The following is a 14,576-nucleotide window of genomic DNA, read 5'->3' on the forward strand; positions in this document are numbered from 1 at the left end:
AGAAAATATGGGATTAATGAACTGGGGTTATTGGGTGCCTCTCTCCTCTTCCCTTTCTCTTCTCCTGTAGAACCCCAAAGGTTAACACCCTCACCTTAGGTAAGTGAACGCCGAGCTCTCCATCTGCCTCGGGGCAGGGTGCCGTAACCAGTTTCTTCACTGGATAAGGGTGCAGGCCTCTTGACCTCAGAGGACTGCTGTCCATCGTTAACTGCACGAACGGTAAGTTCTGGGCACTTCAAATGTCTTAAAAGTCTTTTGTAATGATATCTCTTGTTTTGCAGGGTTCCGGCGATGGCGGATTGCGGGCTGATGAGAGTTGAGGATCGAACCCGCGTGAGGAATAGAAGCGCCTGGAAGCACGTAAGTAAGCGCTTGTAGCCTGCTTCACGATGCGCACTAACTGTCCCTTTTATCTTGCAGGTACAAGTTCGGAGCTTTAGAGAAGCTGAAGGGTGCTGGAATACCCACTGGATTCGGCGTGGAAGGAGTAATGGCACGTGAGTAATAAAGTTGCCCAATGTCTTTAAACGCACCTTCTTTTGTCTTTCAGATGCGGGATGCAGCGCCGAAGGCCTCCGGAGCGTGCGAAGAGCTGGTAAGCTTTTGTCTTTCAGATGCCGGAATGCAGTGCGAAGACCTCCGGAGCATGCGAAGAGTAGGTAAGCCTTTGTATTTCAGATGCCGGAATGCAGCGCAAGGCGTTGATGACAGCCGATGGACCAGGTAAGAGATGCGCTGCCACTGAAGACCGTAGTGCTAACCTGTTCTTTCTTTGTCTTTACAGGTGCTGCTGAAGACTGTCTTTACAGGTGCTGCTGAAGACTGGATTCCAGGATGGTAAGCCTTTGTTCCCTTAGACCCAGGATCAGAAGCAGAAGTCACGATGAGCGTTCTGCTGCAGAGAATGCAGAATAACGCAAAGCAAGATTCATCCATCGGGTGTGGTTTACATAGCCTTCCTGTAGTGCTTAGGTGTCTCCTTCCACAGCCACGCCTAGGTAAGAAAAGAGTTCCTGCTTTCCAGAAGAGTTCCAGTGTTCTGAACCTAGGGAGTGGCTCCTGCCCCACCCAACAGGAAAAGTAGTCCCAAACAGAAGAGGATCAGGGGTTCAACTGGCAGGTAAGTAAGCAGCATGGTCTGCTGCAGGTAAGTCCACCCAAGCATTATGAGCCCGGCGCTTCCAGCGCTGGGACTGGGCATCTTTATGAGCCTGGTGCCACTGGCGCCAGGACAGGGTCCAAAAGGTCCCAATTGGGACTGGCTGGCACTCGGAACCGGGGTTACGGGTCTGCTTCCACGGGAGTCGGGCAAGTCCTGATCTTTTGGAAGCAGAGATCATGACAGCACCCCCCCTCAAGGCCCCTCCCAAACCGGGCTTCTCCGGGGGTTTGGGCTTGTTAGGAAATGTTCGATGAAATCTTTTGATTAGACGAGGCGCGTGGACATATTCTGCAGGTTCCCAGGATCTTTCTTGGGGATCGTAGCCTTTCCAGTCAATCAGGTAAAATAGTTTAGATTTGGAGATCTTGGAATCCAGGATGCTATTGACTTCAAACTCGAGTTCTCCATCAACTAGAATAGGTTTTGGAGATGTAGTTAGTCGGGTTTGAGGTTGCACAGGTTTTAATAGAGAGATGTGGAAGACCGGATGTATCTTCATGTGAGGGGGCAAGTCCAACTTGACCGCTACTGGATTTACTATGGTAGTGATGGAATAGGGACCAAGGTATCTTGGGTTGAATGTGCGTGGTCCTTTTAGAGGTAGATATTTGGTGGATAACCAGGCTTGATCTCCTACTTGATATTGGGGGGCTTCCTTCCGATGTTGGTCTGCTCCTTTCTTGTATTGTTCTTTAGCCCTTTGAAGGTGAGAAACGGCTTCCTTAAAGGCTTGGGTGATTGTAGAATGCAGGTGGTCTACTGCTGGTGTTCCAAGATCTTGGAGTGGATCCAACTCCAAGGTTCGAGGGTGACTACCGTATAAAAGAAAAAACGGGGTCTTCCCAGTTCCCGAGTGGACAGAGTTATTGTAGGCATATTCAGCTATCCAAAGGATATCTTTCCAAGTTTTTTCAGTTTGTTGTAGCATGCAGCGCAAATACTGTTCCAGAGTTTGATTGGTCCTCTCGGTTTGTCCGTCGGTTTGAGGGTGGTGGCTGGTCGAAAGTCTCACATCAATTTGAGCCGACCGACAGCAACTTCGCCAAAAATGAGAAATAAATTGACTACCTCGATCCGAAATTAGAACTGAAGGAAAACCGTGCAGTCGGACGATGTTTTCGAGAAATTCTCGGGCCAGAGTTGCTGCTGTTGGTAAGCCTTTGAGTGGAATGAAATGCGCCATCTTGGAGAATAGGTCCACGATTACTAGGATCGTATTGTATCCGGAGCATGGAGGTAGATCGGTGATGAAGTCCATAGAAAGCGTATGCCAAGGGCGAGGCGGGATGTCAATAGGGTGTAAGAGGCCGGCTGGTTTTTCCTTTTGACTCTTGTTTTGGGCGCATACTCCACAGGACATTATAAAGTCTCTGATATCTTTTTTCCAAGACGGCCACCAGAAGTAGCGCTTGATCTTTTCCGAGGTCTTGGTCATACCGGGATGTCCTTCCATTAAAGAATCGTGATAACAAGAGATTACCTTTTTCTGTAAATCTGTGCTGGGCAGGTATAACCGTTCTTGGAAATATAATAGGTTGTCCTTCACCGTAAAGTCCTTTCCCTGCAGATGCCAATTATGTATGTCTGCTGGAGTTACCAGTAGCCTGGCTTTATCCTTAACTTCCTCTATGGATTGTGTGGCGATTACACCTAGAATTCTTTGTTCGGGAATGATAGGTACAGGTTTAGGATTGATCAAATGTTCTTCCACTCCCATCCGAGAAAGGGCATCAGCTTTACCGTTTTTTGTACCAGGTCGATAGGTAATTATGAAGTCAAACTCGGCAAAGAATAGTGCCCAACAGAGTTGCCTAGAGGATTGAGCTTTTGCGGTTTTCAAATATTGCAGGTTTCGGTGATCTGTAATCACAGTAACGGTGTGTCGGGCCCCCAGAAGATAATGCCGCCAAGCCTTAAAGGCGGACTTGATAGATACAAGTTCCTTATCAGTAATAGTGTAATTGATTTCAGGAGGCGAGAATTTGCGGGACCAAAATGCCACGGGATGCAACTGATTGGTTACTGGATCCTTTTGTGATAGAACTGCCCCCATGGCAAGGCTCGAAGCATCAGTCTCAACGATGTAGGGGAGTTCTGGGCGAGGATGTTTTAAGATCGGTGCAGAGATAAATCTAGTCTTCAAATTCTGGAAAGCTTGTTCCGCCTCGGTAGACCATTCAAAACGTTTGTTTTTCTTTAACAAGGCGGTGATGGGCTGGACTATTCGAGAGAATTCAGGGATAAACCTGCGGTAAAAGTTAGCGAAGCCTAACATGCTTTGAACACCTTTTACGGAGGATGGCGATGGCCATTTGAGAATTGCATCGACCTTCTTTGAATCCATACGCACTCCGCTAGGTGATAATATGAATCCCAAGAATTCAACTTCAGTCACGTTGAAAACACATTTTTCCAACTTAGCGAAAAGTTTGTGTTGACGCAATCTCTCGAGGACCATTTTCACGTGTTTCCGATGTTCAGTTTCCGATGAAGAATAAACGAGGATGTCGTCAATGTAAACAACAACACACACATCTATGAGCTCTCTGAGGACATCGTTCATAAAATATTGAAAGGCGGCCGGGGCATTGCAAAGTCCGAAGGGCATGACCTGATATTCAAATAGCCCATACTTGGTGCGGAAGGCCGTCTTACATTCATCGCCCTCTTTTACTCGTACCAAGTGGTAGGCTCCTCTAAGATCCAGCTTTGTATATATGCATGCTTTTCTGACTTGGTCAGGAGTTCAGGGATCAAAGGTAACGGATATCTATTCTTAACGGTGATCTGGTTCAGGGCGCGATAATCTATACAAGTTCTAAGGTCCCCTTCTTTTTTTGGAACGAAGAACAAAGCTGAGGAAGCAGGGGACTTGGAAGGACGAATAAACCCATTCGCTAGGTATTGATCCAGGTATTGTCGGAGGTGAAGATTCTCAGGCTCGGTGAGGGCATAAATTCTACTACAAGGAGGAGTAGATCCAGGTATCAGGTCTATCTGGCAGTCATAAGACCTATGAGGAGGTAGAGAGTTAGCCTGATCCTTCCGGAAAACATCTTGGAATTCTAGGTATTCAGGAGGTAACTGGGGAGCCTCCGAGGAAATTGCTGCCAGTGCAACACCAGGTCGAGGGTGACAAGTAGAGACACATTCTGGAAACTGAACCGTTCTTGCTCGCCAATCGATCTGAGGATTGTGCTTCTCTAACCAAGGAATTCCTAGAATAATCTGGAACTGAGGGGCCTTGATCACATCGAACACGATCTTCTCATGGTGTCCATCTTGACTTTCTAGCGTCACTTCTTGGGTGGTATGCGTTACTGGTCTGGAGGCTATCTCCGTACCATCCACCGTAGTAATGACGTCCTTTATAGCCTTTGGACAAAGAGTCAGATTCATCCTCAAAACCATTTCATGATCCACATAATTGCCGATGGCACCGCTGTCGACGTAATCTTCAATCGCATGTAATCGATCCGGATGTTCAGGGCTAATGAGGACCATAGGTATCACGAAATGCGAGGTCCCGGAACTGGTTTTAACGCTCGGCAAGAGGACCTCTATTCTTGTCGGGCGAGGTCTTTTCCCTGCTCAGAGTTTGTGACCCTGGTAACTGCAGCTCCTACTGCCTTCTTGGCTGGTTTCACCGGACAGTCTCGAAGAAAGTGCCCCGAGTTTCTGCAATAGAGGCATAATTGCAGCTGTTTTCTCCTTTCCCGCTCCTTTTGTGTTAGTGGTCCTTTCAGGCCCCCTATTTGCATGGGTTCCCCGGAGTCTACTCCTTTGGTAGGAGTTGGTGGTTTGGAAAATACTCGAGCATCAAACTTGGAAAGTTCGGCCTTCCTGTTCTGCAGTCTGTGGTCAATTTGAACGACTAAGTCAATATAGTCCGAACAGTCTTGCGGGGGATTCACTAGTTGGGCTAACACATCTTTGAGCTCTCCACGTAGACCTCTATAAAACAGCGTAATCCTTTTGTCCTCAGGCCATCGAGTTTCCACTATCAGTCTGTTGAAAGACGCAATATAAGCCAAAAGGTCTTGATTACCCTGTTGCAATGAAAGGAGCTCATTGTCCAAGGCCTGCCCCTGTGAATGTCTTGCAAACAGTTTTTCCATACTGAGCTGAAAAGCTTGAAAATCATGGAGAACCGGATCATCTTGATTAACTAGAGGGATCGACCAGTCTTCCGCATTGCCACTAAGGTACGAAAGCACGAAAGCTACCTTAGCTTGATCAGTTGGGAAGGCTGCTGGCCGGCATAAGAAGTGCAACTGGCACTGATTAATAAATACTGCAAACCTCTTTGGGTCACCAGAAAATCGTTCAGGCGGAGCCAGAGGTATATTCCCAAGTAGGTTGATCTGCACTGGGTTCGTAGAGGATGTTGAAGGAAGATTTGCCCCTGATGCGGGTAACGGAGTTTGTCCGGCTTGTGACTGTAGCAATTGTCTAGCGAGATCGTCTGTTCGCTCCTTGGAAATAATCAGTTCCCTTCTTAGAGCATTCGTTTCCTGACAGGCTGCATGCACTTCTGCTCTTAGTTCCCCAAGTAACTGGGCTAGCTGGTCGGTATCCGAGGTTTCCATAGCACCTGGGTGGGAGTTTTGCGATAGGCTTTGCGTTCTGTAACGCTCACCTGATTCCCGCAGAGGCGCCGGTCTTGACTGGGTGAATGCTGTATCTTCAAAGGTGATGTGTAACACACGGTTGGCTGTTTGGGCTGGACCTCTGTGCACTGTATGTCTGACTCGAAGAGTAAGATGTCTGCAGATAGAAAATATGGGATTAATGAACTGGGGTTATTGGGTGCCTCTCTCCTCTTCCCTATCTCTTCTCCTGTAGAACCCCAAAGGTTAACACCCTCACCTTAGGTAAGTGAACGCCGAGCTCTCCATCTGCCTCGGGGCAGGGTGCCGTAACCAGTTTCTTCACTGGATAAGGGTGCAGGCCTCTTGACCTCAGAGGACTGCTGTCCGTCGTTAACTGCACGAACGGTAAATTCTGGGCACTTCAAATGTCTTAAAAGTCTTTTGTAATGATATCTCTTGTTTTGCAGGGTTCCGGCGATGGCGAATGGCGGGCTGATGAGAGTTGAGGATCGAACCCGCGTCAGGAATAGAAGCGCCTGGAAGCACGTAAGTAAGCGCTTGTAGCCTGCTTCACGATGCGCACTAACTGTCCCTTTTATCTTACAGGTACAAGTTCGGAGCTTTAGAGAAGCTGAAGGGTGCTGGAATACCCACTGGATTCGGCGTGGGAAGGAGTAATGGCACGTGAGTAATAAAGTTGCCCAATGTCTTTAAACGCACCTTCTTTTGTCTTTCAGATGCGGGATGCAGCGCCGAAGGCCTCCGGAGCGTGCGAAGAGCTGGTAAGCTTTTGTCTTTCAGATGCCGGAATGCAGTGCGAAGACCTTCGGAGCATGCGAAGAGTAGGTAAGCCTTTGTCTTTCAGATGCCGGAATGCAGCCCGAGGCGTTGGTGACAGCCGATGGACCAGGTAAGAGATGCGCTGCCACTGAAGACCGTAGTGCTAACCTGTTCTTTCTTTGTCTTTACAGGTGCTGCTGAAGACTGTCTTTACAGGTGCTGCTGAAGACTGGATTCCAGGATGGTAAGCCTTTGTTCCCTTAGGCCCAGGATCAGAAGCAGAAGACACGATGAGCGTTCTGCTGCAGAGAATGCAGAATAACACAAAGCAAGATTCATCCATCGGGTGTGGTTTAAATAGCCTCCTGTAGTGCTTAGGTATCTCCTTCCACAGCCACGCCTAGGTAAGAAAAGAGTTCCTGCTTTCCAGAAGAGTTCCAGTGTTCTGAACCTAGGGAGTGGCTCCTGCCCCACCCAACAGGAAAAGTAGTCCCAAACAGAAGAGAATCAGGGGTTCAACTGGCAGGTAAGTAAGCAGCATGGTCTGCTGCAGGTAAGTCCACCCAAGCATTATGAGCCCGGCGCTTCCAGCGCTGGGACTGGGCATCTTTATGAGCCTGGTGCCACTGGCGCCAGGACAGGGTCCAAAAGGTCCCAATTGGGACTGGCTGGCACTCGGAACCGGGGTTACGGGTCTGGTTCCACGGGAGTCGGGCAAGTCCTGATCTTTTGGAAGCAGAGATCATGACAGCCACGAGACTATGTCATTTGCATTTGAAGTTGAAAGAGTCGGATTTTGAAGCGAGATTTGAAGGGGGAGGCAGTGAATACTAATCACTGAAATGTCTTGTTGAGCCGGAATTGGATATTGTACTGACTCAATGTCGCTAGATTTTATTTGTTTTAAGGAAGGGATAGAATTGAACACTGCCAGAATGGTTGTTCGATTAGGAAACAATCAGTATAGAGTCTTTCCAGCATTGTAAGGCAAATTTTCTCGTCTTTAAGGACCAATGGGTCAGGATAATAAACGGTTGGTCTAATCTCTTCATGCATTATATCAAGGTTCTGTTGGGAGGAACATCTAGAAGATTGACCTAGCTTTGATGACGAGATGGAATGTATACCATAATATCTTGGTAATGCGTGATTCAACTGAGGCTGGATACATTTTCCACAAGAATCTACTGAAGCGGCTGAAGAGGAAGTTGGGTTAGTAATTCTCTCTTGAAGTCTAGAAGCACATGAGTCCGAGTCATTGCGTCGTTGATCCATAGTTCTAAATGAGGGTGGATGGCTATCAAAATTTACACAAAATGTTGGAACTATATGTTTGTGATTAAAGTTGTTGTGAAGGCCATGTTGAATGTCTTCAACAATGGATTTATTACTATGTGAATATGCTGATAAATTAATCAGCTGCTCATGTGTAGAATTCAAGCTTGCCTGGTTGGAAATTCCACAATTTGCTTGAGAGGCGTTACATACAGGTTTTGACTTATCAGAAGTCTTACCTTTAGAGATGCCAATGTCCGGATCGAGCAGGTCTGCATCCTCTGCAACTACCTCCAAATGAGTTGGTAGAGGAGTAGTCGAGTCGTCAGCAGTGGTGATAGGCACTTGTGAGGAGGAGGATAGATTTGCTATATATTTTTTGGTTTTAGATTTGGAGTTTTTGGTTGGAGGAGGAGAGGAATTTTTGGATTTTTTATTTTTCCTTTGATCAATATTCTGATTAGGGTTAGAATCATTGAATCGCTGTGATGTACGTTTTCGATTTCCTTTTCTTCTCCTTCTTTTGTTTTGAGAAGGTGTAGAAAAGAGCTTGTATAGGTTTTTTTTCAATGATTATACAGTCAGAGGTTTCTAACTTGGCAGGCTCGTTTTGGGGTGATTTGACAGAATCGGGTATAACTGCAGGAGTTTCGCTTTCATACTCGACCCGTGGCATCTCCAAAGGTATCACATTTTGATGATCCAATGAAACAGATGGGACACAAAGAGCAGTAGTTTCTATGTTAGAGTGTATTGCATTGTTGAGGGCAAGCCAGTCTAGTTTGCTGTGCAAAATGATCAATGATTCATTTAGAGCAGCAGAACTAAGATCAAGTACTTCAAATAATGTTGTTAATGAAAAAATGCTAGAATTTATAGCTGCTAAGGCCGATTCTAGGACAGTATTAGAATTTGAGGGAAATCCAAATGAAGGTCGTGAAACTGGTTTGGAGAATGAGGCTACTAAGGATGATTCAGATTCTCCGGAATGTCTTCTGGTGCATCAGTGGGATATAACTCAGGGGAGTTTGAAAGAGCTGAATATTGAGCGGTGATTCGGGGTAGGTTAACATCAGGAGTAGTACCTAGAGTAGCTGTGCTTTCGTAAGATTGAGTAGAATGAGAAGAGGGTACAGGAAGAGGCAGGGTTAAATTGTGCGATTTGATCATAGGCTGACACAGGCGATTTCCTGTTTCATTAATTTGATTTAGAGGTGCCAAAATTTGAGAGTATAGGGGAATTGGTAAAATGGTTTGAGCAGTCTGCCCAAGATTAGGGTCCTGAGAGTCCATAGAAAACTCAGGTAAGTAAGTCGGCGTGTGAAATGTGTCAATAACAAACAGACTTTAGCAGACGAAATGTAGCCTTGCATGGTTGCATCCGATAACAGGTTCGGTAGCTGAGCCACAGTTACGTCAGATTTAGAGGGAGGTTGAAAAGGAGCTAGAGGTGTGCGTTCATTATTCAAAGTTTGCAATTTCAAGGTAGAAATTTGAACAGGCTCACTGTTCAAAAGAAAAGTACGGATATCAGGAGAAAATCCTATGTTTTTCGGGGAATTTACTCGAATTAGAGTTCTTCGGAGATTTAAAAAAAAAGATGTTGTTGCATCGCATGATTTGGGGGGCGGGGCATGCCCACGGTAAACTGATTCATTTTTTTATGTATTGTACCAGCGCACAAGTAGTTGAAGTTGTAAAATTCAACAAATTCCTAGAACAATCTCTTGCGTTAATAAAGGGGTGAAAATTCAAAGGAGGGAACTGCCGACCGAGTCCCTGATCTCGAGCTGACTAGCTGACATGCTGACACGCTGCACCGCGGCACAGCGGTCAGCAGTCAGTACTCATCGGGTACTCGAGCAGGTGCGCCCGCGCTGGTGTGCGCGAGGCCTGGTTGAAATAGGCGACCTACGTGAGGGGGCGTGGTTTGGGAAAACTGTTTGGAAATAAACAAATGGGTCATAGTTAAACTACACTGAATTAGGATGTTTGAGGTATATTAAAGGAAGCTTGATCGTAATTAGGAGAATACCCAAGCAGTCCAGCAGAAAACACAGATAAGTCCACAAGAAGTTGTTTTGAGCACAAAGGAAGCAGCAGGCAGCGTTGTCTGCAGACCTGCAGTCAGTACTCGTTGGGTACTCGAGCGGGTGCGTGCACGCTGGTGCGCGCGAGGCCTGGTTGAAATAGGCGACCCACGTGAGGGGGCGTGGTTTGGGAAAACCAAGCTGTCCAACAGAAAACACAGAGAAGTTCACGAGAAGTTGTTTTGAGCACGAAGGAAGCAGCAGGCAGTGTTGTCTGCAGACCTGCAATCAGTATCCGTCACGAATATGAGTTCTCCTTTCCCTTGAAGAATAGCTAAACTTCTGATGATATCTCCTGCATTATCCACCAGTTGACTTTAATCCTCACTGAAGGTCTGCTGAAGATAGCATTTCAGTGTATTTTCTTCCAAAGTATTCACACATGTTCTGTTGGTAGCTCATTCACTATCATATTGTTCTTTCCCAGATACTTGAGTGATGTCTGGGAATTGAATATTCTGGAAATCAATCTCTGCTTGGTCTGGGTGTTTTATCAATCACGTAATAGGTTGCATTCAAACTTACATAGTTGACTTGCCATTTTCTTTTGATACGGTGGCAAGCTTGGGTTCAGAGGTGCTGATTCATGCAATCTATCAAAGGTGAGAACCTTCAAATTAAATTGTTTTCCAACAAAATAGGTGTGCTTTGAGGAGCCACCACTATAACTGGATGGGTGTTACAATGTTGCCATATTTTGATTTCTACTTCGGAAACCTGATCTAATGGATGTAATTTTTATTAAAATTATGTAGGAGGGGTTTGACGGTAATAAAGTGATATTCCCCTCTTCGATGGTCCAGAGCATCAAGCAATTCTCAAGATATCAATGTTGCTGGAGACCTGTATCTATGAGAGCCAATAAATCACACTGTCAATAAATCTAGACAGGCACAAAAATACTGCCGTCTTTCCTCTCCAATTTACAAAGAAAGTGTGAGTTAGTGGATCATTCTGATTGCAATTTGTTGATGTTTGGGATCTCATAGATTTGACACTGGGCTGCCCACTCAGGGGCATTCTTCTCATGATTAAGCACATGTGGGTTGAAATGCAATTTGAAATTGAAAATGTGACAGGGACTTCCACCCTTCTGCGGCATCCAAGTCACCACTTTGCTTGAATTGTGATACCTAGAAAAAACTACAGTGGAAGGGAAATACGTTTGTTCCAGGATCTCAAAATAGTATTTGATTCTTCTAGTGTCTTGGCGTTTCTTGGCTAATCTGGTTCTTTCATTTCAGGTACTTCGACATTATTTCTTATTTTTATCTGATTTTATCTCAAGTTCACCATTGGCATTTTCCAATTTTCCAGCAAACTCAGAGGTTCTTTCGCAGGCGATGAGAGAACCATTCTCTATGTCTTGGAATATCTTTTCTGTTGTAGTCCCACTTTCCACTTCTCCTTGTGTATTTTTAATTGGAACAGTTTCCTCTTGCCATTGTTGACCCTGACCAGTTGACTCTTTCTGGTCAAGGTTTCTGTGAGATTAAAATCGGGATTTCACTGTAGGCATCTCATGATTTGGCCAATGCTCTGTCAATTATTTAACTTGTTGCTCAAGCTACGAACATTTGTCATCACCCTCCAGACTATGGGGTGATCTTTGGTCATATCTCTGTTCTTCCCTAGAAGGGTAACTAACTTTTATAAGAGAGTAGTTTTGGTAGCTCTGCTAACTGTTCTATGGGGGTCTTTAGAATTTTGACTTAGCAGGAAAAGTGACGGTAAAAGTGGTGGTAATTTCATTTCTGCCACTTTTCATGCACCACCAAGCTACAGGTTTGCCAGTGGGGTTTACCGGCTCTACCTCCATCCAAGAGATGGAGGTGTATCAGGCTCGTACAGGCGATACGTTGCCAGTATTACCAGCATCGGTATTACTGGCCCCGGTAATACCAACAATGGGGAATGACTGCTGTTGCCGGCACCTGGGATATCCTGGTAGTACCAGGATATCAGGTGCTGGTAACGGTAGGTCTGTTTGCTGCTATCTTGTCTGAATTACAGGCGGGACACCGGCAAACCCATAATGACCCCCTGCGTGTTGCTCGACCTCCACTCACCCTCATACTGGGATCTTTTATACTGGAACATAGGAAGAGTAAGAGGGTAGTTGTCTTGATAATTGGTTCTCTGAGATGTTGATTGGCCTCTCTCTCTAGGAATGTTCTAATCAACAACAGAAGAGTATGTCATTGGCTACGCTGTCTCTAAATTCAACTGAGAGTACTTGTCACCTCAGCTGCCTTAATGATGCCTGCAGCAGGTGTTTGTTTGGGGTTATTTTCTTTATGTTTGGGAGTTGTTAGTTCTGTACTTTATAGATCCTGGTAGCTTGAGTGATGATCCACTCGAGACTTTGAGTCATGAAAATCCCAAACTGGGTCACTACTTATTCAGGACGTGGAAGAAGGTAATTTTAAAATCCCGACTTTCAGTATCAACACATCAAGAAATTTTGACAAATGTGTGCTTGAGTTCTTGAGAAAGCTACCTAGAAGATTCATCTTCAGCAGACATTAAGTTATTGGCTGCCTTGCGAGCTGCTTGTGGGTTTTCCTGGGTTGAAACATATTGTATTGTTCCATCCCAAAATAGAAAATAGACCCAACAAAGAAAATAGAAAACTAGAGAGAAAATGCCAATTTTATCAGTTCAATATTGCTTTTGGCATTTTTCAATCCAAATGATGTCATCATTTGGCTGTACAATTCTAAATGTTCCCAAACAGAAACTATTTAACTTTTTATGGCCTTAATCTGCTTGATTGGGTCTTTCGCAAACTGATTGTCATGTTCTTTTTTGATATGTCCTGTCTTGGGTCCAACTACTATGATCTAATTGTATTCAGAACTAGTGCTTAAACCCTCTTCCCTGCTTGCATATTTCCCCCCTGTCATAATGACTGTGGGGAGGTTTCATATGTGTATGGTATGGAGATCTTATCTTTAATCACTTTCCATTGATCTTCTGGGTGTTGGGACTCAAATGTTTTCTGAGGGGCTGGATTATATTTTATGTCTTCATATGGTCACTCAGAATCAGTGTTTTCCCATCTAGCTAACTGTTCCGGGATATTCCAATAATCCTTAGTTTACATAAATGGGTCTTTAAAATCCCCTTTTTGGATTGCATTGTTTCTCTCTCAATATCAGCCAAACAGCCTAAATGGTCTCTCTGATGTATCATACCCTGTCATTCTTGTTCCCTTAACAATTGTTCATCTCTTCATTCACAAATTCTCTATTTGGGAGTACTCTCATTTCCTCTCCTTTCCACTCTGGACATACTAAGTTTGCCAGTCGCCTGAATTCGTAATATTAATCTGTATCTGACAGGGAACTCAAGTCTTCATATGTATCTGGGCAAGTTTGGGAAGGGGAAATGATGTGTCTGGCACACTTTATATCCTGACTATTGCTAGGTGTGCCAAAGCCACCGATATGACTCTGGAAAGGCCTGGCCAGTGGAGAGATAGTTTTACAAAGGTAGCGGGCGCCCCTCTCTCGCAAGAACAGACATGATAACCTGTTCAGTGGTTATTAACCACTTGAGAGTTCGCAGCCACTGCTTTTACTCACTGTGCCTTTCACAGATGGGAAATATCCATTTGCATATCAGTCTTTGTCCTGCCCAGGGGCAGTCCAGCACCGAAATACAATGGCAATTCCAATCTGAACGAGAGTACCACCAGCAACCCCATACACGTGTTTCACCCTTGTTGGGGATCATCAGTGAGGTGAAGCTGATGCCTCTCTAAGCACAGTGAGAGGGAGACCACGTCTGGTTGCCCCCAGGAGACCTAGGGTTACCAATCCCAGGTTCCTTAACAAATAATTTTACAAAGGTAGCGGGCACCCCTCTCTCGCAAGAACAGACATGATAACCTGTTCAGTGGTTATTAACCACTTGAGAGTTCGCAGCCACTGCTTTTACTCACTGTGCCTTTCACAGATGGGAAATATCCATTTGCATATCAGTCTTTGTCCTGCCCAGGGGCAGTCCAGCACCGAAATACAATGGCAATTCCAATCTGAACGAGAGTACCACCAGCAACCCCATACACGTGTTTCACCCTTGTTGGGGATCATCAGTGAGGTGAAGCTGATGCCTCTCTAAGCACAGTGAGAGGGAGACCACGTCTGGTTGCCCCCAGGAGACCTAGGGTTACCAATCCCAGGTTCCTTAACAAATAATTTTACAAAGGTAGCGGGCGCCCCTCTCTCGCAAGAACAGACATGATAACCTGTTCAGTGGTTATTAACCACTTGAGAGTTCGCAGCCACTGCTTTTACTCACTGTGCCTTTCACAGATGGGAAATATCCATTTGCATATCAGTCTTTGTCCTGCCCAGGGGCAGTCCAGCACCGAAATACAATGGCAATTCCAATCTGAACGAGAGTACCACCAGCAACCCCATACACGTGTTTCACCCTTGTTGGGGATCATCAGTGAGGTGAAGCTGATGCCTCTCTAAGCACAGTGAGAGGGAGACCACGTCTGGTTGCCCCCAGGAGACCTAGGGTTACCAATCCCAGGTTCCTTAACAAATAATTTTACAAAGGTAGCGGGCGCCCCTCTCTCGCAAGAACAGACATGATAACCTGTTCAGTGGTTATTAACCACTTGAGAGTTCGCAGCCACTGCTTTTACTCACTGTGCCTTTC

Source organism: Ambystoma mexicanum, chromosome 3p (genome assembly GCF_040938575.1).
Source record: "Ambystoma mexicanum isolate Mex_15411 chromosome 3p, UKY_AmexF1_1, whole genome shotgun sequence".
In the NCBI taxonomy this organism is placed as follows: domain Eukaryota; kingdom Metazoa; phylum Chordata; class Amphibia; order Caudata; family Ambystomatidae; genus Ambystoma; species Ambystoma mexicanum.